General features: G+C 31.8%; 3 long non-coding RNA genes across 4 annotated transcripts; all 3 read right to left on the reverse strand.

Moving 5' to 3' along the window:
• Positions 1-7139: 7139 nt before the first annotated feature.
• On the reverse strand, positions 7140-9635 carry LOC108203950 (uncharacterized). 2 transcript variants are annotated; one of them, XR_001803580.2, is made up of 5 exons: positions 9500-9635; positions 9321-9432; positions 8405-8518; positions 7666-7754; positions 7140-7575 (listed from the first exon to the last, which is right to left on the reverse strand). It is a non-coding gene; the product is annotated as an uncharacterized LOC108203950 (long non-coding RNA). The 2 variants fall into 2 exon arrangements; XR_001803579.2 differs by having other exon boundaries at positions 9321-9635.
• Positions 9636-11486: 1851 nt separating this feature from the next.
• Positions 11487-13250, reverse strand: LOC135147635 (uncharacterized). Its single transcript, XR_010285293.1, has 5 exons — positions 13127-13250; positions 12491-12605; positions 12309-12407; positions 11713-11808; positions 11487-11618 (listed from the first exon to the last, which is right to left on the reverse strand). It is a non-coding gene; the product is annotated as an uncharacterized LOC135147635 (long non-coding RNA).
• Positions 13251-13670: 420 nt separating this feature from the next.
• LOC135147809 (uncharacterized) lies at positions 13671-14193 on the reverse strand. Its single transcript, XR_010285630.1, has 3 exons — positions 14036-14193; positions 13884-13935; positions 13671-13771 (listed from the first exon to the last, which is right to left on the reverse strand). It is a non-coding gene; the product is annotated as an uncharacterized LOC135147809 (long non-coding RNA).
• Between the last annotated feature and the right edge of the window lie 8233 nt (positions 14194-22426).

The following is a 22426-nucleotide window of genomic DNA, read 5'->3' on the forward strand; positions in this document are numbered from 1 at the left end:
CAACTACATTTACTACATTTTTCTTAATCTCCGTGAAAGTCAAACCCATTCACATAAAATGGGACGGAGGTAGTACTTGACTTCCACAAAAAACAATCAACTTAAAATACATCATATGACTAGCATTCTAAACTTCAGACCTTTTGTTTTATCAAGAATATTGATATTGAATGAATTGAATATTGATATTGAAATATTGAATTGATATTGATTACTAATGGGTTTGGCAGATAAAACTTCAGACCTTTTGTTTAGTGGGCCTGCGAAATAACCTAATGACTAGGTTTGCTTCTTTAGATTTTCGTGGCCCAATCAATAACATGATTACATTTTAATAGGAGGATATGAGATCAATTTGCTACGAACAAAGGTTGTTCAATTTGTTATGTAATAAAATATCGAGAAAAATAAGTTTGATTATATTAAACTAGTTGAGAAGCCGCGCGTTGCGGCGGCCTATAAAAATTATATTAATGATTTAATATTAATATTTGTAGAATAAAATAATTTTATGGATGTTTATAAAAAGTATATTAATGATTCAAAATTAATATTTGTAGGATAAAATAAATTTTATATTATGAAAATCTTGATGTAATACCACTAATAATATATAAAATTGCAAAACTGGACTATAATTCATGATGAAAAAATGAAAATAAATTTAAGCACGTAATTAACAATTTAAAGTACGATGAATCTTAATTTTATTTATGTTTTTTTTAAAGTAATCGTGTTCTTACATTGTCACCTCCTCCAATTTTTTTGATTGATTGTGCACAAAAGGTTGCTTGAACGGAGCAAACAGATAATACATGAATAATTTTTTTCCGTATACAAAATAAATCATATAAAAATTAACAACAACAAACATGTCCGATGAACAAAACAAATATTATAAAATAATAACCAACAAACATACCTCACTAATAGTTAATTTATTGACCATCAATATCATGTCAAGACTTTATTTTTTTTCCCATATTTGGATTTGTCGACTCCTACGTAGCGGTCTCTAACTACCTTTGCTTGCAACAACTTTTATTTTTTTAATACTGTATAAACAGCCTTCATTTTTCGTTGCAGAAGAACGACACAACCGAGTTAGAAATCGAAAGACAACTATCACCAGAGGTAGATAGGGTTGTGATATTGAGAGAGAGGATGTTGTGTTTAGATGATCCAAAATCCTACAATCTATAGAGATATTTATAGGTGCAGAGAGACTTATATGCTACTCTTTTCCATAATTAAATAATCTGAAATAAAATCTGCAGATTAAAATTTTCAAGTTTCTATATTCCATAAATAATCTGAAACAAAATCAGATTCTGAAACTTGCTTCCAATATACCCAAAACTAAAAAAATAGTTCTACTCTTTCCCATAATTAAATAATCTGAAACAAAATCAGATTAAAATTTTCAAGTTTCTATATTCCATAAATAATCTGAAACAAAATCAGATTCTTAAACTTGCTTCCAATATACCCAAAACTAAAAAATGTAGTTTTGATTTTTGATAATTTTCATTAAAAAATTCTAGAAAATTAGAAAAATAGAACGAAGCGATGTGAGAGGCGCCACATACACGCTCCTCGCTTCTCCTTTATATAAGTATATAATCTGAAACAAAATCAGATTAAAATTTTCAAATTTCTATATTCCATAAATAATCTGAAACAAAATCAGATTCTGAAATTTGCTTCCAATATACCCAAAACTAAAAAAAATAGTTTTAATTTTTGATAATTTTCATTCAAAAATTATAGAAAATTAGAAAATTAGAACGAAGCGATCTGAGAGGCGCCACGTACACTTCTCAGATAAAACTTGAGACCTTTTGTTTAGTGGGCCTGCGAAATAACCTAATGACTAGGTTTGCTTCTTTAGATTTTCGTGGCCCAATCAATAACATCATTACATTTTAATAGGAGGATATGAGATCAATTTGCTACGAACAAAGGTTGTTCAATATGTTATGTAATAAAATATCGAGAAAAATAAGTTTGATTATATTAAATTTGTGTAAAGTTGTCAGCAGACAGTACTCATATAAATGTGTACATTATGTATTTCATGTCTATGTGACTTTTTGCATGTGATTAAAAGGTGTAAAATAGATATTTTTGGTTATTATTTAATGAATAAAATTATGAAATTATATATTTTTATAATATGAGATGATGGAAAATAAGTTTGATTCAACTAAATTTGTTTTGAGCCGACTCATGTCTATTTATATTTTCGAGTGATATAAAATTTATAACATACATGTTTTTGATTATTAGTTTCTAAAATAAAAATGTGAGTTATAAACATTTTATTGACCAACATTTGATAAATAAAAACTTTTTTATAATTTAAAATTATGTGTAAAAAATCAAAATAATATGAATAAAGTAGTGGAAAAGAGAAAGAAAAGTGGGTGAAGTGGCAGGCGGGACCCATTGATTTTTAATGTATAAAAAGAAAATAGTGGAGTAAAAATAGTGTGAAATGAAAAAAAAAGTAGACAAATGATGGTACCCATTGACAATTTTTGGTAATTTTTTTTTTTTGGGTAAATGAGGGCGGCACCTCGTGAGAATTTATAAATAGAAATGAGAATTTACAACGAGAGGACTCCTCTCAACCACCACCTCTAAGAACAGACTCGAAGAGGCAGCACCAACCAAGAAGAAATAAACCAGAATAACAGTAAAAAACAACAAAATCTCCAACGGATAAACACCGCGAAAGCTAAGCAAGAAAAGCACTACAAAAGACACAAACTCCTGCCGAGGCAAATTTTTTTTTTTTTTTTTAAGCACTTGACTGATCGATCCGGTTGCGAAAAATGTGTCTGCCAAGAGTTTGTTGCTGTATTTTACCCTTCTCGTCTTCTTTGCCCTAGGTTTGCAAGCTTCGGCTGAGACTGATGTTCTTGATGGTATGTTTTTTGATGTTTCTTTATGTTTTACAATGAATCAGTATCCGGACCAATTGGAAACGTTTTCACAAGACTCACAAATCTCAAAGAAATGCAGGATTTCTTCACCCTCAAGGTATATAAATGACATTGTTGTCTTTGCTGGAACATCTTAATGACATGTATTTTATGTCATTTATATATAAAAGTCTTATACAGGTGGGATTCATTGTAAAACGTAAAGAAACATAAAAAAACATACCATCGAGAACATGTCTCAGCCGAAGCTTGCAAACCTAGGGCAAAGAAGACAAGAAGAGTAAAATACAGCAACAAACTACTGGCAGACATATTTTTCGCAACCGGATCGATCAGTCAAGTACTTAAACTATACTCCCTCCGTCCCAGTCCCCACGCATTTCTTTAATTACACTTCATCCAATTCTTGACATTTCAAAACTTACCAAAAAATAATCAATGGGTCCCACTATTTGTCCACTTTTCTTTTCTTTTCAAACTACTTTTACTCCACTCTTTTCCTTTTATACATTAAAAATCAATGGGTACCCCCACTTCACCCACTTTTCTTTCTTTTTTCCACTATTTTATTCATATTTCTTAACCTCCGTGTCCAACCCATTCGATAAGAAATGGGAGGGACGGAAGGAGTATCATTCAATAACGCAGTCTCGGCTGTAGCGAAATCAGGCAAAGTGAAAACAGAGAAAAGAATCAATGCAATGACGATGTATAAACCGTAAAGAGTACAAGTAGTAGAGAGGATAGTAAAAGTAGAAAGCAAGAAAAGGATTAATACAGAGGAGGCGTGAATCTTGAAGAACAAGGAAGCAAATACAGTTTAAAATCAGGGAGAAACTTGTTAACTAGAGATACATATGCAGGCTGAAACGTTTATGTAGTCGCAAAAGCGTGTGAGCACGGAAAGAATATGCACCCCCGTCCGACGCGTGACTTCTCTACCAAACTACCAAAGTATAAGTGATGTAAAATGGCCACAAAATTTTATATGATTTTTTATTAAACAAATTTTCTTATGGGTGTTTTCATATCGAACATTAAAGCTTTATTGTCTAAGCGTCCCCGGTCATCTTTGCATGTGCGAGGGTAGATGGTAAACTTTCTTGAACGAAAGGAACTCCTGGCACCAGCTTTTGTATTCTGATACAATTCGTTATACGAGAAAGTATCTTGTGACAAAAAAAAAAATCTTTTAAATCAACCAGCTAGCACTGGAAATTAATTTGTATAAGATATTGAAAATTTACCAAATATACTATATTTTTATTATCTTCCAAAAATATTTACGAAAATATTATATGTGACTATAAGTAATTATATATAAATTTTTAATAGACTATAAATTTTGAAAACATTAATGGTGAAAATAATAACACTACAGCAAAGCTATAATATTTAAGCATGTTGATACTAAATTGCTGAGAAAATGCGTTGTTTTCTCACCACCAGATAAGAGCTCTGCCAAATAAGGAGGTGGTTGTTTTTCGGGTTCCAGCTCTACTTGACCATTCCTACAACAGATTGAGAAAGACGGATCGCTATATTTTGCACCTTTGTTGTTCCGTTCCTCGTTCCACATGACAGCCTTACATTTAGAACAAAGTTTTGTTGGTGGACCAAGGTACAAGTAGCCTTTCCAGAAATTTGTAAACAATGCAGGTATGCAGAAGATGTATGTGCATTCTACCAGTTTTTTTTGAATAATCATAGAAGCATGTAATAACTGAATTTTTGCAAACCAGGCAGATCTCCTTTGGTATCATTCTCGTCATGGGCTGTGTACTCAATGGCGGAGCCAGGAATAAAAATCAGGGAGGGCCAAAATAAACTAATTTTTTTCCCAACTACAAGTAGAAAAGTGCAAAAAAAAAAAGAGTCATAAACAACATAATTCATTACAATTACCTGTTTAAAGTGCTCCCCTGCGAGAATCTTTGAAGTACCTCTTCAGTCTTTACGCTTAAGAAAATGTCTCGCTCAATATATGTTACCAAGAGATCATTTAACCATTCATCCCCAATCTTATTACGAAGCCGAGTCTTGACAATATTCATAGCAGAAAATGCTCTTTCCACTCCAGCTGTTGCGACCGGTAAAAGCATAGCCAATTTGATAAGTAAATAAACCAAAGGATGAATCAAATGTTTTCTTGTCTCAACCATTTTTCTACCAAGTTCCGCAATTCCATCAAGATCCACAAATCTTTCATCCTCTTGAAAGTAGGTAGGAAGTGCCCATTCAAGTTCCATAATATGAACCGGTGAAAATTCAAACGGATACAATTTTGCAAAATTTAGCAATCTCTCCTTGTCAAATGCAGAAAATGAGTTTTGAGGATCAAGACATGACATACCGAAAAGTAATTCAGTACCAATTTCGTCAAACCGGTCATTTAACTCTTGAACTTGTCTTTCCAAAATATCTATGAATATGTCATTGCGGTAGTGGTGTATAAATCAAAAATAATTAATTTTCTAAAATCTAATTACAAATACACAAATAAAATACTAAACTGAAATTACCTAAAAATTTGAATGAACTTTTGGAATTGGAAGAATCAAGAATGTTGAAGTTATGAAGCGGAGAAGAGTAAAAGACTGAAGAGCGTGCTGTGTCTAGGTAGGGGTGTCAATGGATCGGATCTGGATCGGATCAGGCACGATCCATATCCTGATCTGTTTAATTTTACCGGATTCAGATCGGATTTCAACCGGATTTTTTAGAACACGATCCATATCCTAATCCGTAGGATTTCGGATTTTCGGATCGGAGCTCCGCTCCGTTTATATTTAAAAAAAAAAAGTCTTCACCTATAAAAATTTGTTGGAATCACTAATAATAATAATTTATAAAATCAAAATGTGGTGTTTTAAAATACAAAAACACACTTGTTCAAATATTAGAGTCTTTAATAAATTCCGGAAGTTTAGGATTTAAAAACACTACGTTAACTTATAAATATTACAAATCTTCTAATAAAATATGAGAAACTTTGAAATTTAAATAAGTTGTACTAATGCAACTCAAAACTCTCAAACCAAATGTCTAATAAGTTCAACTATCCAAGTTCAAATGCTCTCTAATTTTATTTATTTATTTATATATGTAATATCTTAATAGAGTATATATATACACACATAAATATAAATATAAATAAATATATATATATATATATATATATATATATATATATATATATATATTAGTCGGATCGGATTTTTTTCAAATCGGATCGTATTAAATCCATATCCTATACATATCGGATCGGATATTTTTCGGACCGGATTTTTTTCGGATCGGATATTATTTTAGGTGATCCATATCCGCTCCGTTAGCTCCTGGATCGGACCGGGTCGGACCGGATATGCGATCCATTGACACCCCTATGTCCAGGGGCTCTGCTCGACTGCTCCGGTGCTTTTTAGTTTGTACCCGTCACTCACTCTGTCTTCACAATTCAAAAATCACAAATTGGGTATTGTTTTTTTTCTAATATTTTTCACTTAATTTGCTACTGCTCTCGCTTGCCGCTTCCCTGTTGCGTGGTTTTGTTATTTGATTTGTGGGCCTGGGCTTTCGGGACTAATGCTGGCTGGGCTGGGCTTCCAAAATCAAAAAAAAAATAAAATTTTTTGGCCCAATTCCAGGGAGGGCCTGGACCTACCCTGGCCTTAACACTACAACAAAACAGGGTATTTACGACGGAAATTAAGCCTAATATCCGTCGTAAATTCACAATTTACGACGGAATATTTCCGTCGTTTTTCTCAAGTAGTAAGTTCGAAAAACCGTCACAATTTTTCACGTGCGTCGTAAGTATGGTCAAACGTCGTAAGTATAGTAAAGCGTCGTAAATTCTACCTGGTGGGACCCACAATTTCATTAAAGTAATAACTAAACTTACGACATATTAAATCCGTCGTAAGTATTCAATTTACGACAGAACTGTCCGTCGTAAAGTAACTACCGACGAATTCTATTATGAACGTCCGTCGCAAGTTCTAGAGATAACTTAAACTTACGACATATATTTCCGTCGTAAGTTGAAATTTATCTATTAAAAAAAACTGTTTTATTTTCTATATTCCTGCCATTTATAGCATTCAAAATAGGTCCGAAACTAGTCCACACATCCAATCCTCTTCAATATCTTTTACTACTATAACAAACATTTAGAAACAATCCAACAAATGAATCAATCCGCTATATCATAATTTCATTAAATAACATCCTAAAAAATATTTGTATATATCCGGATGAAGATTCACAACAGCTCAAATAGTGACAGCAAGATGAGAAACTTTCTCTCTTATTCAGACTCCAAAACATGATGATCAGTGTCGTTATAATAAACTAAATAAATGTAAGGGTGCTTTCTTCTGGTTCTGCTCCACCTTAGCTCGTACCTTTTGCTCCAAAACAGATATTTCAGCTTCCAGACTAAACATCTTGTTAAGGGCATGCATATTCTCAAGTGTCTGTTAAAGTTCGGCTGTCACTGCCATCACATCTCAGATGCTGCACAGGACCATGGAGTTTATGTTGTTTCTTGTCAATTCATTAGCATTTGGTCCATTATATGTAGGTTCATCAGTGACTTCTATCACAGCAACATCTCAGGAACATGCTGTTAATAGTAATGACACATTACACAAAGTACACTTGATGCTTCATAATTTAATATAAACTGCTAAGCTTTAGTGCTATAAAAACTTACATCACAACATGAACAACTGTCAAAAACTTTCTATTCCGAGTTAGCTGATTTTCGTGTTCTCTTCTTCCAGTAAAACACTGATATGTAATCTTAAGAAAACACGGAAAATTAACAGTTAGCTTGCAAGGTAAAACAAGCTCAGCAGATTTATAGAAAGAAAATATGTACTACATGAGGCACTGGAAAAATCAAAGAGTACACTTAAACTACTTGAAAAAAATATGTACTACTTGAACTACTTGTAACGCATATAATATTTGTTTCTTATCCAGTTGTGGCATCACAATATACGCCACACTAGTTTTTCCAGAACCAAACACCGACACAGGACAGCAAGATCAAATGCACCTAAGTCCCAACATTCAAATTCTATATGTCGTTTTACAACTTAAGACAGAATAGTTTTTCCAACTGACAGAAATACATCTTTTTGAAATCAGCCAAATTATCTTCATGGGAATCGATAATATCTTTAGAAACAGGTACCAGATACATTAACAAGATAACACTTAATTTCAACCATTTAAGGTAAACAACAAGTCTGATATCACATGAATACTCAAGTAAAAGTAATTACATTAACATAATAAATTATATCGCTCCTTTTTTAAAAAAAAATATGACTTGCAGACCCATATCAATAGGAAACAATAGGACAATCATGTTAGAAAATATATGTTTACTGACTACTAGATAATATAGACAAATGCAAATAGAGAAATAGAGCAGTAGACCATACCAGGTGGTGGTACCGTAGTAACTACATTGCAAACTGCACAATAAACATTTGCTGCTCCTCTTGGATAGAGAAGAATAGTCCTACACCCACCGCACACTTGTTGACTCTGCATAGCTGTAATGCACACAAAAATCATACACATTAATCTAAACTCTATTTAAAAATTTAATTATATCACCTTCCTTTATATTGATCTAAACTTAATCTTGTATCCTACAAAAGTTGCAAATACAAATAGAAAATAATACGAAAAAAGAAAGATTCAATTATATTGATAATGCTCCAACTTAATATTATTGATACCCATTATTGTATTCCTACTATGATCAATAAATCTGCACCAGGATTTTGTTCAGTGTATGTTCAAAAAATGAGATACAATAATATGTCCGACTAGCTGCGGTGCCTGCAGCATTTCTTTCAATTATTTCTAGTCCACCAAATGGTCAAAAAATGTTATCTCATTTTCTAACCAAGCAATCTGAACCAGAGGAAGAACTCAGCGAATCCAAAAACCAGAGGACCAAGTTTTAATACTATGCTATAAGCTAATAAAAAATTCAAGTAGTTATAATATTAAAAGACAATGTAATCATTTTTCCACCTGTCAAATATCATTTGAAAACCTACAATCCCTACCCAGATTATGTTCTTATTATCTCAAATTATAACTTGTCCACCTCTAATCTCAATCGTGCTTCTTAGCCAAGAAAAAATTCATACTCAAATTCCACAAAATGATTACTAATTTGTTTTTGCCCAAACACACAAATAGTACATGAATTGATTAGCCCAAATATTCAATTAATAATTAAATTAAGTTGCCCAAACATAAATATAATACCTAATTTCTGGTTTGTAGTCTCAACAATTAAAGATGAGATAAAGTGAAGACCAAAGATGAGAATAAACTAACCGAAGATTAATTTACTCTAATTTGGAGGTTCCTGTAGGAAGAGTAATGATGAATCGATGAATTTCTCTGATGCAACTTGCAGCGAACATAGTGTCTTCCGAAGGACAACGACCTATTTTGGAAAAGAATAAGAGAACAGATGATTGAAAAAAAATAGAAATCAGTAGCTAGAAACATACTGCAGATTGAGGGTGAGTAGTGAGAGGATTTTGTAAGAATTGCATCGGATGTGTGTTTTGTGAGAGAGCGCCCGATGCGTTTGGATTTGGGGGGAATTTCACCGCTTTTTTTTTCAGTCTCTTTTTCGTAATCCCGCTCCTTTTTTCCCCCTTCTGTACTAGACATATATATATATATATATATATAATTATAAATTAAAATATTTTTGATTTAAAATATATATTGAAAATATTTGTATTTTTATATAAAATAACTAAAATTTATATTTTAAATGTCTATATGATTTTTAGAAAAATAATTGAATGTTTCGGGTAAATATTCCATTAAAAACCAAGTGATTTTATTGCATTTGAGTAAGAAATCCACACCAAATAAAAAATTATTTTTTCTAAAAAAATTAATTAATATTAACACGTTACAATAACATCCGTACGGTTGAATCGTCCAAAATGATTATTTTTACAATAGTTTCATGTTTCGGGTGAGTATTTGATTAAAGGTTAAGTGATTTGACCGCATTTTACTGCAAAATCCACACACCAAATAAAAGGCTAATTTTTTTATTATTTATTTTAATCAATATTATCATCTTACAATCACATCTGTATGGTTGGATTGTCCAAAATGATTTTTTTTAAAATTATTTTATGTTTTGGGTAAGTGTTCGATTATAGGCTAAATAATTTGAACGCATTTGACTACAAAATCCACACACCAAATCGAAGGCTATTTTTTTCAAAAATTATTTTTAATAAATATTAACATGTTACATTCACATCCGTACGGTTGGATCGTCCAAAATAATTTTTTTTAAAATAGTTACATGTGTTAGGTAAGTACTCGATTATAGACTAAGTAATTTGACCGCATTTAACTACAAAATCCACACACCAAATCAAAGGCTAATTTTTACAAAATTTATTTTAATCAATATTAACATGTTACAATAACATCCGTACGGTTGGATCATCCAAAATGATTTTTAAAAAAATAATTCCATGTTCGAGGTTAGTATTTCATTAAAGTCTAAGTAATTTGACCGCATTTGACTAAAAAAATCCACACACCAAATAAAAGGCTATTTTTTAAAAATATTATTTTAATCAATATTAACACATTATAATAACTGGATCGTCAAAAATGTTTTTTAAAAAAATAATTTCATGTTTCGGGTAAGTATTTCATTAAAGTCTAAGTATTTTGACCGCATTTGACTACAAAATCCACACACCAAATAAAAGGCTATTTTTTAAAAAATTTATTTTAATCAATATTAACACATTATAATAACATCCGTACGGTTGGATCGTCAAAAACGTTTTTTAAAAAAATAGTTTCATGTTTCAGGTAAATATTTCATTAAAGTCTAAGTATTTTGACCGCATTTGACTACAAAATTCACACACCAAATAAAAGGCTAATTTTTTAAAATTTATTTTACTCAATATTAACACATTACAATAACATCCGTAAGGTCAGATCATCCAAAATGATTTTTAAATGTGGCGGGTGGCATTAAATATGGTTGGTGAATTTACGACGGAATCCGTCGTAAGTTTGTATGCAAAAAACGGCGCCGCCTTTCGATCTGGCACTCACTTCTTTTTTTAATTTAAAAAAAATTAAAATAACGAATTTATGACGGAAGACCGAACTCCGTCGTAAGTTACTAATGTAAAAACGACACCGTACTCAGAACTGAATTCTTTTGATTTTTTTCTAATTTAAATATATTATAATAAGAAACTTACGACGGAGTAATAAATCTGTCGTAATAACTTACGACAGAAATCAATAATCCGTCGTAAGATCAGGCGCACAAGACTTCCGTCGTAAGTTTGCCGTCGTAAACAGTGATCTAACGACGGATATTATGATTTCCGTCGTAAGTTCGCGCGCCCCCACGAATCCGTCGTAAGTTATCCGTCGTAAATGACGCATATTCTTGTAGTGTAATGTGCCTCCGCCACTGTGTGTACTGTCTGTGAAATTTCGAAGGTGATATACTTCTTTCAAAAATCCAAGACACATGCAAGGAACACGGAATTGCAGGGGATTAAAAGCTTGCAAACCTTCTTCTTCCTCAGTCAGTGTTAGTATCGTCATCCGCAACATTGTCTGTTCATAACAGGACATGAGGAACATCGGTATTAGAGAGATTAGAGAGTCATAAGAGGTAATGACCAAAATATTTGTCAACAGAGGTACTAACCCATGTCTCCTGCATCTGGAAAGGTGGTTTTCCTCAGACCGGCCTTAGTTCCTGACATCGATGCGAAGCTGCTGCTATGACTATCACCTGCATGAGCTGCATTTTGTTTATGCATTGAGGTGCATGGAAATTTAAAATCTGTTATTCATATATCTCATAGTGAGTTACATTTTTAGAGATTTATCGACTGAGAAGTGACGATCAAACATGTAATATAAAAATAAAAAAATAATAACATAAAAATATTAAGACACCATAAAAGTGTCTACTTAACAACCTTCTATAAAAATATAACTATTATTTTAAAAATTAATCTTCTATTAAAAATGATACAATATTTCAATACATAATTATATTAATTTATATGGAAAATTAGGAAAAAATACAAACACAAATAATAAATAAATTTAAATATTTAACAAAAATATAACTATTATTTTAAAAATTAATCTTATATTAAAATTGATACAATATTTCAATACATAATTATATTAATTTATATGGATAATTAGGAAAAAACACAATCACAAACAATATATAAATTTAAAGATTTAACAAATAGCTGAAATCTCATGTGTTGATGTACTTGACCATACCTGGTCTAAACTGGCTTCCTGAAACATTGTTATCACCAACTTTGTTGAAAGAATTCAACAAATTTCTCGGTCTTGTACTTGAGTCATTATGATACCAAGCTACAGAGGACAAAAAGCGTTAACAAATTGTGCACACTTGCATTTAAATAACATCATGAGAGTGTTTTATATTAGACACTTACCTGGATGGCGTACCCCTATTTTACAGAATTTTCTTTTCTCATTCTGAAACTGTTAGAACCACAGAATATTATTGAACGGCCTTACAGTATTTTTCTTGCCTTTGCAGCGATACTCCTAAAATATAGCAAATGTACAAAGCTATCGATTATAGACTATAACGCAGGTATGCATATTTATCACTTCAGAGTATGCATATTCATCACTTTTCTTAAAGAATGCAGGTACCAGAGTATGCATATTCATCACTAGAGTTTTTGTTTTGAATTTTTAAAGAAACATCATGTAAAGGTGTTGGTATGCATCAACCTACATAATATACAGAGGTGGTTTCTTTAGCATTCTAAAGTGTCACTAAAGCAAACATAATACAACTGGAATATACCACGGTGTCCAGTAGAAATCTGAATAGTGTTCGGATCACTATTTTCACCCAAATAAGAACCAATAGTTTCAGCATTCATTTTTAAGTTAGTTCTTTTAGCTCAAGGCCAAATTATACACAACTGATAAAGATAACAATGCAAGACCAAGAAAAGTTGCGCTGTTTTTATGACAATAAGTGATTTTATATGTGTAGAATTTAGAACACCAATTGCATCAAAAATACTGTGAAAGTAAGTCCGCAAAGAAGATACCTTTATTATATACTCCTAATTAGACTCGCCGTGAGGATGGCTCAAGCTAGAATTCGTGGTGTCATAGCATAGGCAAATCTCAGGTGGCCCTCTATTCTAATAGTCGTGGAGTTTGTATTCGTGTCCTGTAGAAGAAGAGCGGATTCTGAATGTGTGTAATTAGAAGTTCTAGATATGGATGATAGCATGTCTTTTGTGCAGAATATAGCGATTTTCTCATTACCCGTCGAATTTTATCAGCCAAAGTCCAGTTGGATTGAAGTTACAATCACAATAATATATTTTCATCATTTAAATCAATATTTATTAATAACATGATATACTATCAATGTCTGAGTCTAGCAGATATATACTCTGGTCTACCCAAAGATAAGAATGCAAATCTCCACTGTTTACTAGGATTAAGTTCCCGAAACAAAACATAAAAATCAACATTAGATGATCCAACACAATGTATGATACACAGTAACAAACATATATACAAAGAACAGGGATCCAATATCAATCGTTAATTTCGATGGTTAAATAAAACAAAAAGATCATACCTTCGAGAACTCCTCGTCTGAAATCTGCAATTTCTTTTGAACCCTGTAACTCTTTCATCTAACTTTGTAAGTAGAGCCATTCAAATGTACAGTCCTCAAACTGCAGCAAAGAGATCAGGATGAAAAAATATTAATAAGGAAAACTTACAGAGTTAGATGTGTAATGAAAGAGTTAACTGCATATCATACGAAGAATAAACATACATACTTACCGGTAATGAGAAAAGCCAGAGAATTTGTATTGATGGGCCTCAGTTGAACACGCTGGCATGGGCAAAAAAAATAATGATTTGAGAGGAATGAGCACCTTTATCTCTTAATCTAAATAAACTAATAAAAGAGTTTTATTTCCTGATGGCATTACCTAGATGATGGCGGAAGTATACAGATTTGCCTGAAAAACAATTCTTATATCTGTATACCCGTGACTCCTCCGTTTGTACAAATTTACATACTCATATCTGTATACCCATGACTCCATTTGAAAAACAATGTCTTCCACCCTCCTTTGTTGATTGGATTCTTAATTTTCTGCACACAAAACGTTAACACAAATACATCAAGATATATTAAAATTTAAACATAATAACAGGCATAGTTTCACAAAATCTTGCACAATTTTATATATCGTTCGGAGATGTGAATAACATGACTTAATTCAAAACAAAAATAAAATTACTCAATTAAGAACAAATCTAACGAAACTGAGAAAAAACTGTAAGGCGATAAACACACAATCCAATTACCTGGTTTTAAAGTCTGCTGCAAAACAAAATCAGGCAACATATTCTCCTTGTTCACCATTGTTTTCTGCCTGTATTGACTAAAAACATCTTTGGCATCTTCACGGATAGATCGATGTTTTGAAGAATTTCGAGCATAGGAAGGAGACAACTGCGCGAACGGAACGTGCTCACGACCACCTACAGCGACGATGAATGATTAGTTTATCAATCATTCTCAAATTTTGAATTGTGAGTTTTTCCGCCAGAAGAAAAGGAGTGTGTGTATACACGCCATGATTTCCGCCAGCAGTTATGCCAGGAAACAGCAAAGGACTGGTCAAAACCCAGTGAAGCACTCTGACCCGATAGTAAGAACAAGTCTAATAGGTGTGCTAAATCAAGTCTTAAATTCAAAAATAGGGAATATGGGATAAAATTGCACTCCAACATTATGCTAGTGATGTGCTAAATCACTAGCACAAGCATCCCCTTCCCTATTTTTAGAATATGCTAGCCACTTTTAAACTATTTTTATCATTAAAATATTCATTTCTCTCTCTCCACATCATTTCCCTCTTTCCTCCACTCCAAATAGATGGCAGTTGTTTAAATTTAATATTATTATAAAATAGGGAATGGATATAGGGAGTACTATTGGAGCTCATGTGCTAAATTTTGTGCTAAATCACAAAGACATATTATTTTATAATATTTTTAGGAAACCTCTTAGCATAGTGTTGGACTTGCTCTCAGAGCATCTCCAGCAGCATCTTAGCCCATTCCTTAAATATAATATAAAATATTGGATCCTAGTGACTTAAGATAATAATAGCTATTCTCACCTCCAACAATATTCCTTATATTCATTCCTTATATACTATTTTATTATTAAAAGTTACCATTATTGCAATAGGTGAAGAGAGAGAACATGTTTGTATTCAAAATCAATATACTTATATAAAGGAGAAGCGAGGGGCGTGTAGGTTGCGCCTCTCACATCGCTTCGTTCTATTTTTCTAATTTTCTGGAATTTTTGGATAAAAAATATCAAAAATTAGAATTACCTTTTTTATTTTCGGATATATTGGAAGCATGTTTCAGAATCTGATTTTGTTTCAAATTATTTATAGAATATAGTAGCTTGAAAATTTTAATCTGATTTTGTTTCAGATTATTTAATTATGGTCAGAGTAGCACACAAGTCTCTGTGCCTATAAATACCCCTATAGGTTGTAGGGTTTTGAATCATCTAAACACAACCTCCTCTCTCTCAATACCACAACCCTACTTCTCTCTGGTGATAGTTCTCTTACTCGATTTCTAACTCGGTGGTGCCGTTCTTGTGCAACGATATATGTTTGTTGGTTATTCTTTTATAATATTTGCAGAAAAATATTATTTATGCAACATTTGCTCGGTTCAAGCACCTTTTAAGTAAAGGTTGTTTATAGGGTATTAAAAAAATAAAGGTTGTTACAAGCAAAGTTAGTTATAGACCGCTATGTGGGAATCGACATATCCAAACACGGGAGAAGAATATAATCTTGACATGATATTGATAGATGAATCAATAAATAAATTATCAGTGATGTATGTTTGTTGGTTATTCTTTTATAATATTTGTTTTGTTCATCAGACATGTTTGTTGTTGTTAATTTTTATATGATTTACTTTGTATACAGGAAAATAATATTATTCATGCATTATATGTTTGCTCCGTTCAAGCAACTTTTAAGTGAAGACTGTTTGTAGAGTTTTAAAAAATAAAGGTTGTTACAGGCAATGGTAATTATAGACCACTGTCTCACGGATTTAAGTTAGATGTTTTTGTACCCAATCAATCCAAAAAAATTGGAGGAAAGTGACAATGTAAGAACATAATTACTTTTCAAAAAAAAAACACAAATAAAATTAAGATTCGTCGTGCCTTAAATTGTTAATTACATGTAGAAATTTATTTTCATTTTTTCACCATGAATTATGGTCCAATTTTTGCAATTTTATATATTAGTATTGGTATTACATCAAGATTTTTATAATATTAATATTAATCATTAATATACTTTACAAATATTAATTTTAAATCATTAATATACTATTTATAAACAGCCACAAAATTATTTTATTTTACAAATATTAATATTGAATCATTAATATAATTTTTATAGGCCGCCGCAACGCGCGGCTTCTCAACTAGTTTATTATAAAATAAGATTTAGGAGAGGAGAGAGGTTCCCTAAAGATAAGGGATGGCTAGTGGATCTTAGTGATTTAGGGAATCACTAAGATACTGTTGGAGTGGATTATTTTCTCATATTCCTCATATTTTGGTTTAAGACTCCAAATAGGGAAGCTGCTGGAGTTGCTCTAAGCACCTCCAAGCTCCAGTACAAAATTGTATAGGAAATATCTGGGTCAGATCCGATGGGTTATCAGAAGATCCAGAAAAAAGGAAAATACTGATATGCCCAAAAGAGATAGTGTAATGCTAAAAAAGAGGGAGGGTGATTTCAGTAAAAAAGAAAGGCTAGTGCTAGCAACTAGACCAGACAATTCGGTACACGACACGTAAACACGACACGAAAAGTTTAGGTTCGGTTTTTAATATTCGGTACACGAACACGAAAGTACACGAACACGAAAAGTACACGTTACTATTAGTGTCGGGTTCGGTTTTTGATATAAGTACACGAACGACACGAAAGTACACGAACTAAATAAATAAATATAAATTAAAAAATATATTATACATATTTATATATATTCTTTAATCAATTTCAGTTCTATTATTTCATTTATGTTATTTTATGAATTTATTATATGTCTAATCTATTGTTTGTCACAGAAAAATATAAAAATAATAGATTAATTGTGAAATCTGTGTACTTTCGTGTACAAATGTGTATTTCGTGTACATTTCATCCGGACTGTTTGTGGTACACGGAAGGTACACGAAATTTTTCGTGTACTTAACGTGTACGGTTCGTGTTGACACGAAATAATTCGGTTCGTGTACGTGTTCCAGAACTGGTACACGAAACCGAAACAATTTGGGTTCGGGTTTAGGGTTCAGTACACGAAAACACGAAAGTACACGACACGAACTGTTTGTCAGGTCTACTAGCAACTATTAAGAATAAATTGAAATATTGAATATTGATTGATGTTGAATTGAATTGAATATTATTTTTTTTTATAAACCTTGATTAATAATAAAAGTACAAACAGACTCAAGGCAGTGACGGCTCAACTAGATTTGAGGCCCTAAGCAAACTTTAACAAGAGGCCTTTTCTATATATAAAAAATAATTTTTATTAAAAATAATGTATATTTTAGATTATTATAGAATTATGCACAAAAATTATTTATGATGAGATGATAATTAATTATATTTCTATTTTACACAAAATTTATATACCATTTTATATGTTGTTTTTTTATTTATTATTAGGTTTATTTGTATATTAATGTAACATTTAAACTAATTAAACATTGAAAAGTACTATAACACGAGAAATAGAAAACACATAATATATAATAATGTAAAACTTATGAAAAATTTTGAGCCCCTTTTTAGGGTTGGGGTCCTAAGCGACCGCTTAGCTCGCCTTAGTGTTGAGCCGGCCCTGACTCAAGGCAGACTCTACAACCAACTTGAGCCCGAGAATAAAGATAAACTAGTTCCCAGAAAATGGATGCTCATATATGAGCACCACTAACCACCCAAATACATAAACTATATAGCACTGTATTACCATCCATGCTTGTTCACTCTAGTCGCCTCCTCGCTATTTCATTCAGAACCATGCTGAGATGACCTTACAATCTAAATCTCCATCCAAGAAGATTTCCCCTAGTCCATATCTTTAGCGTAATAATCATAACTCCCAATATGAAGCTGATAAAGCTCTATGCAGGCCTCCTTTAGCTAGAGCATCGGCCTCTATGTTGAGCTCTCTAGGAATATAAAATAGACTTAGTGTAGAGTTCAATAAAGATCAAAGATTGTGGATTGATGTTTCGAGTACAAGCTCATAGATGCACCTTACGGAAAAATCGAATTGCCTCTGTGCAATTTGAGCAGATAGCTACTTGCCCTCCTGGCAATTTATGACTGAGAATTAAGTCCATTATGTATTTAATTGCTTCGACTTCCGCATGAAACGCGTTCTTTACCATCACAGGCTTTGAAAAAACATGAATGATCTTGCCTGTTTTATCAAGAATATTGATATTGAATGAATTGAATATTGATATTGAAATATTGAATTGATATTGATTACTAATGGGTTTGGCAGATAAAACTTCAGACCTTTTGTTTAGTGGGCCTGCGAAATAAGCTAATGACTAGGTTTGCTTCTTTAGTGGGTGTTTGGCGGGGCTTTTAAGCTCCGCTTCTGGACTTTTAAGTTGGAAGCACTTATTCGTACCGTTTGTGTAAAAAGTCGAGAAGCACTTAAAAAAAGCTACGATTCCTAGCTTTTGTTTCATGACTTCTACTTTTTTGCCAAACACTTTAATCACTTATAAGTCTTAACTAACTTCTAACTTCTACTTCACTTTTTTATTTTAAGCAAGAAGCACTTATTTTAAGCTCAGCCAAACGGCCCCTTAGATTTTCGTGGCCCAATCAATAACATGATTACATTTTAAGAGGATATGAGATCAATTTGCTACGAACAAAGGTTGTTCAATTTGTTACTATGTAATAAAATATCGAGAAAAATAAGTTTGATTATATTAAACTAGTTGAGAAGCCGCGCGTTGCGGCGGCCTATAAAAATTATATTAATGATTTAATATTAATATTTGTAGAATAAAATAATTTTATGGATGTTTATAAAAAGTATATTAATGATTCAAAATTAATATTTGTAGGATAAAATAAATTTTATATTATGAAAATCTTGATGTAATACCACTAATAATATATAAAATTGCAAAACTGGACTATAATTCATGATGAAAAAATGAAAATAAATTTAAGCACGTAATTAACAATTTAAAGTACGATGAATCTTAATTTTATTTATGTTTTTTTTAAAGTAATCGTGTTCTTACATTGTCACCTCCTCCAATTTTTTTGATTGATTGTGCACAAAAGGTTGCTTGAACGGAGCAAACAGATAATACATGAATAATTTTTTTCCGTATACAAAATAAATCATATAAAAATTAACAACAACAAACATGTCCGATGAACAAAACAAATATTATAAAATAATAACCAACAAACATACCTCACTAATAGTTAATTTATTGACCATCAATATCATGTCAAGACTTTATTTTTTTTCCCATATTTGGATTTGTCGACTCCTACGTAGCGGTCTCTAACTACCTTTGCTTGCAACAATTTTTATTTTTTTAATACTGTATAAACAGCCTTCATTTTTCGTTGCAGAAGAACGACACAACCGAGTTAGAAATCGAAAGACAACTATCACCAGAGGTAGATAGGGTTGTGATATTGAGAGAGAGGATGTTGTGTTTAGATGATCCAAAATCCTACAATCTATAGAGATATTTATAGGTGCAGAGAGACTTATATGCTACTCTTTTCCATAATTAAATAATCTGAAATAAAATCAGATTAAAATTTTCAAGTTTCTATATTCCATAAATAATCTGAAACAAAATCAGATTCTGAAACTTGCTTCCAATATACCCAAAACTAAAAAAATAGTTCTACTCTTTCCCATAATTAAATAATCTGAAACAAAATCAAATTAAAATTTTCAAGTTTCTATATTCCATAAATAATCTGAAACAAAATCAGATTCTTAAACTTGCTTCCAATATACCCAAAACTAAAAAAGGTAGTTATAATTTTTGATAATTTTCATTAAAAAATTCTAGAAAATTAGAAAAATAGAACGAAGCGATGTGAGAGGCGCCACATACACGCTCCTCGCTTCTCCTTTATATAAGTATATAATCTGAAACAAAATCAGATTAAAATTTTCAAATTTCTATATTCCATAAATAATCTGAAACAAAATCAGATTCTGAAATTTGCTTCCAATATACCCAAAACTAAAAAAAGTAGTTTTAATTTTTGATAATTTTCATTCAAAAATTATAGAAAATTAGAAAATTAGTACGAAGCGATCTGAGAGACGCCACGTACACTTGTCAGATAAAACTTGAGACCTTTTGTTTAGTGGGCCTGCGAAATAACCTAATGACTAGGTTTGCTTCTTTAGATTTTCGTGGCCCAATCAATAACATCATTACATTTTAATAGGAGGATATGAGATCAATTTGCTACGAACAAAGGTTGTTCAATATGTTATGTAATAAAATATCGAGAAAAATAAGTTTGATTATATTAAATTTGTGTAAGTTGTCAGCAGACAGCTAGTACTCATATAAATGTGTACATTATGTATTTCATGTCTATGTGACTTTTTGCATGTGATTAAAATGTGTAAAATAGATATTTTTGGTTATTATTTAATGAATAAAATTATGAAATTATATATTTTTATAATATGAGATGATGGAAAATAAGTTTGATTCAACTAAATTTGTTTTGAGCCGACTCATGTCTATTTATTTTTTCGAGTGATATAAAATTTATAACATACATGTTTTTGATTATTAGTTTCTAAAATAAAAATTTGAGTTATAAACATTTTATTGACCAACATTTGATAAATAAAAACTTTTTTATAATTTAAAATTATGTGTAAAAAATCAAAATAATATGAATAAAGTAGTGGAAAAGAGAAAGAAAAGTGGGTGAAGTGGCAGGCGGGACCCATTGATTTTTAATGTATAAAAGGAAAATAGTGGAGTAAAAATAGTGTGAAATGAAAAAAAAAGTAGACAAATGATGGTACCATTGACAATTTTTGGTAATTTTTTTTTTTGGGTAAATGAGGGCGGCACCTCGTGAGAATTTATAAATAGAAAAGAGAATTTACAACGAGAGGACTCCTCTCAACCACCACCTCTAAGAACAGACTCGAAGAGGCAGCACCAACCAAGAAGAAATAAACCAGAATAACAGTAAAAAACAACAAAATCTCCAACGGATAAACACCGCGAAAGCTAAGCAAGAAAAGCACTACAAAAGACACAAAAACTCCTGCCGAGGCAAAATTTTTTTTTTTTTTTTTTAAGCACTTGACTGATCGATCCGGTTGCGAAAAATGTGTCTGCCAAGAGTTTGTTGCTGTATTTTACCCTTCTCGTCTTCTTTGCCCTAGGTTTGCAAGCTTCGGCTGAGACTGATGTTCTTGATGGTATGTTTTTTGATGTTTCTTTATGTTTTACAATGAATCAGTATCTGGACCAATTGGAAACGTTTTCACAAGACTCACAAATCTCAAAGAAATGCAGGATTTCTTCACCCTGAAGGTATATAAATGACATTGTTGTCTTTGCTGGAACATCTTAATGACATGTATTTTATGTCAATTATATATAAAAGTCTTATACAGGTGGGATTCATTGTAAAACGTAAAGAAACATAAAAAAACATACCATCGAGAACATGTCTCAGCCGAAGCTTGCAAACCTAGGGCAAAGAAGACAAGAAGAGTAAAATACAGCAACAAACTCCTGGCAGACATATTTTTCGCAACCGGATCGATCAGTCAAGTACTTAAACTATACTCCCTCCGTCCCAGTCCCCACGCATTTCTTTAATTACACTTCATCCAATTTTGGACATTTCAAAACTTACCAAAAAATAATCAATGGGTCCCACTATTTGTCCACTTTTCTTTTCTTTTCAAACTACTTTTACTCCACTCTTTTCCTTTTATACATTAAAAATCAATGGGTACCGCCACTTCACGCACTTTTCTTTCTTTTTTCCACTATTTTATTCATATTTCTTAACCTCCGTGTCCAACCCATTCGATAAGAAATGGGAGGGACGGAAGGAGTATCATTCAATAACGCAGTCTCGGCTGTAGCGAAATCAGGCAAAGTGAAAACAGAGAAAAGAATCAATGCAATGACGACGTATAAACCGTAAAGAGGACAAGTAGTAGAGAGGATAGTAAAAGTAGAAAGC

This window comes from Daucus carota, chromosome 7 (genome assembly GCF_001625215.2).
Source record: "Daucus carota subsp. sativus chromosome 7, DH1 v3.0, whole genome shotgun sequence".
Classification (NCBI taxonomy): domain Eukaryota; kingdom Viridiplantae; phylum Streptophyta; class Magnoliopsida; order Apiales; family Apiaceae; genus Daucus; species Daucus carota.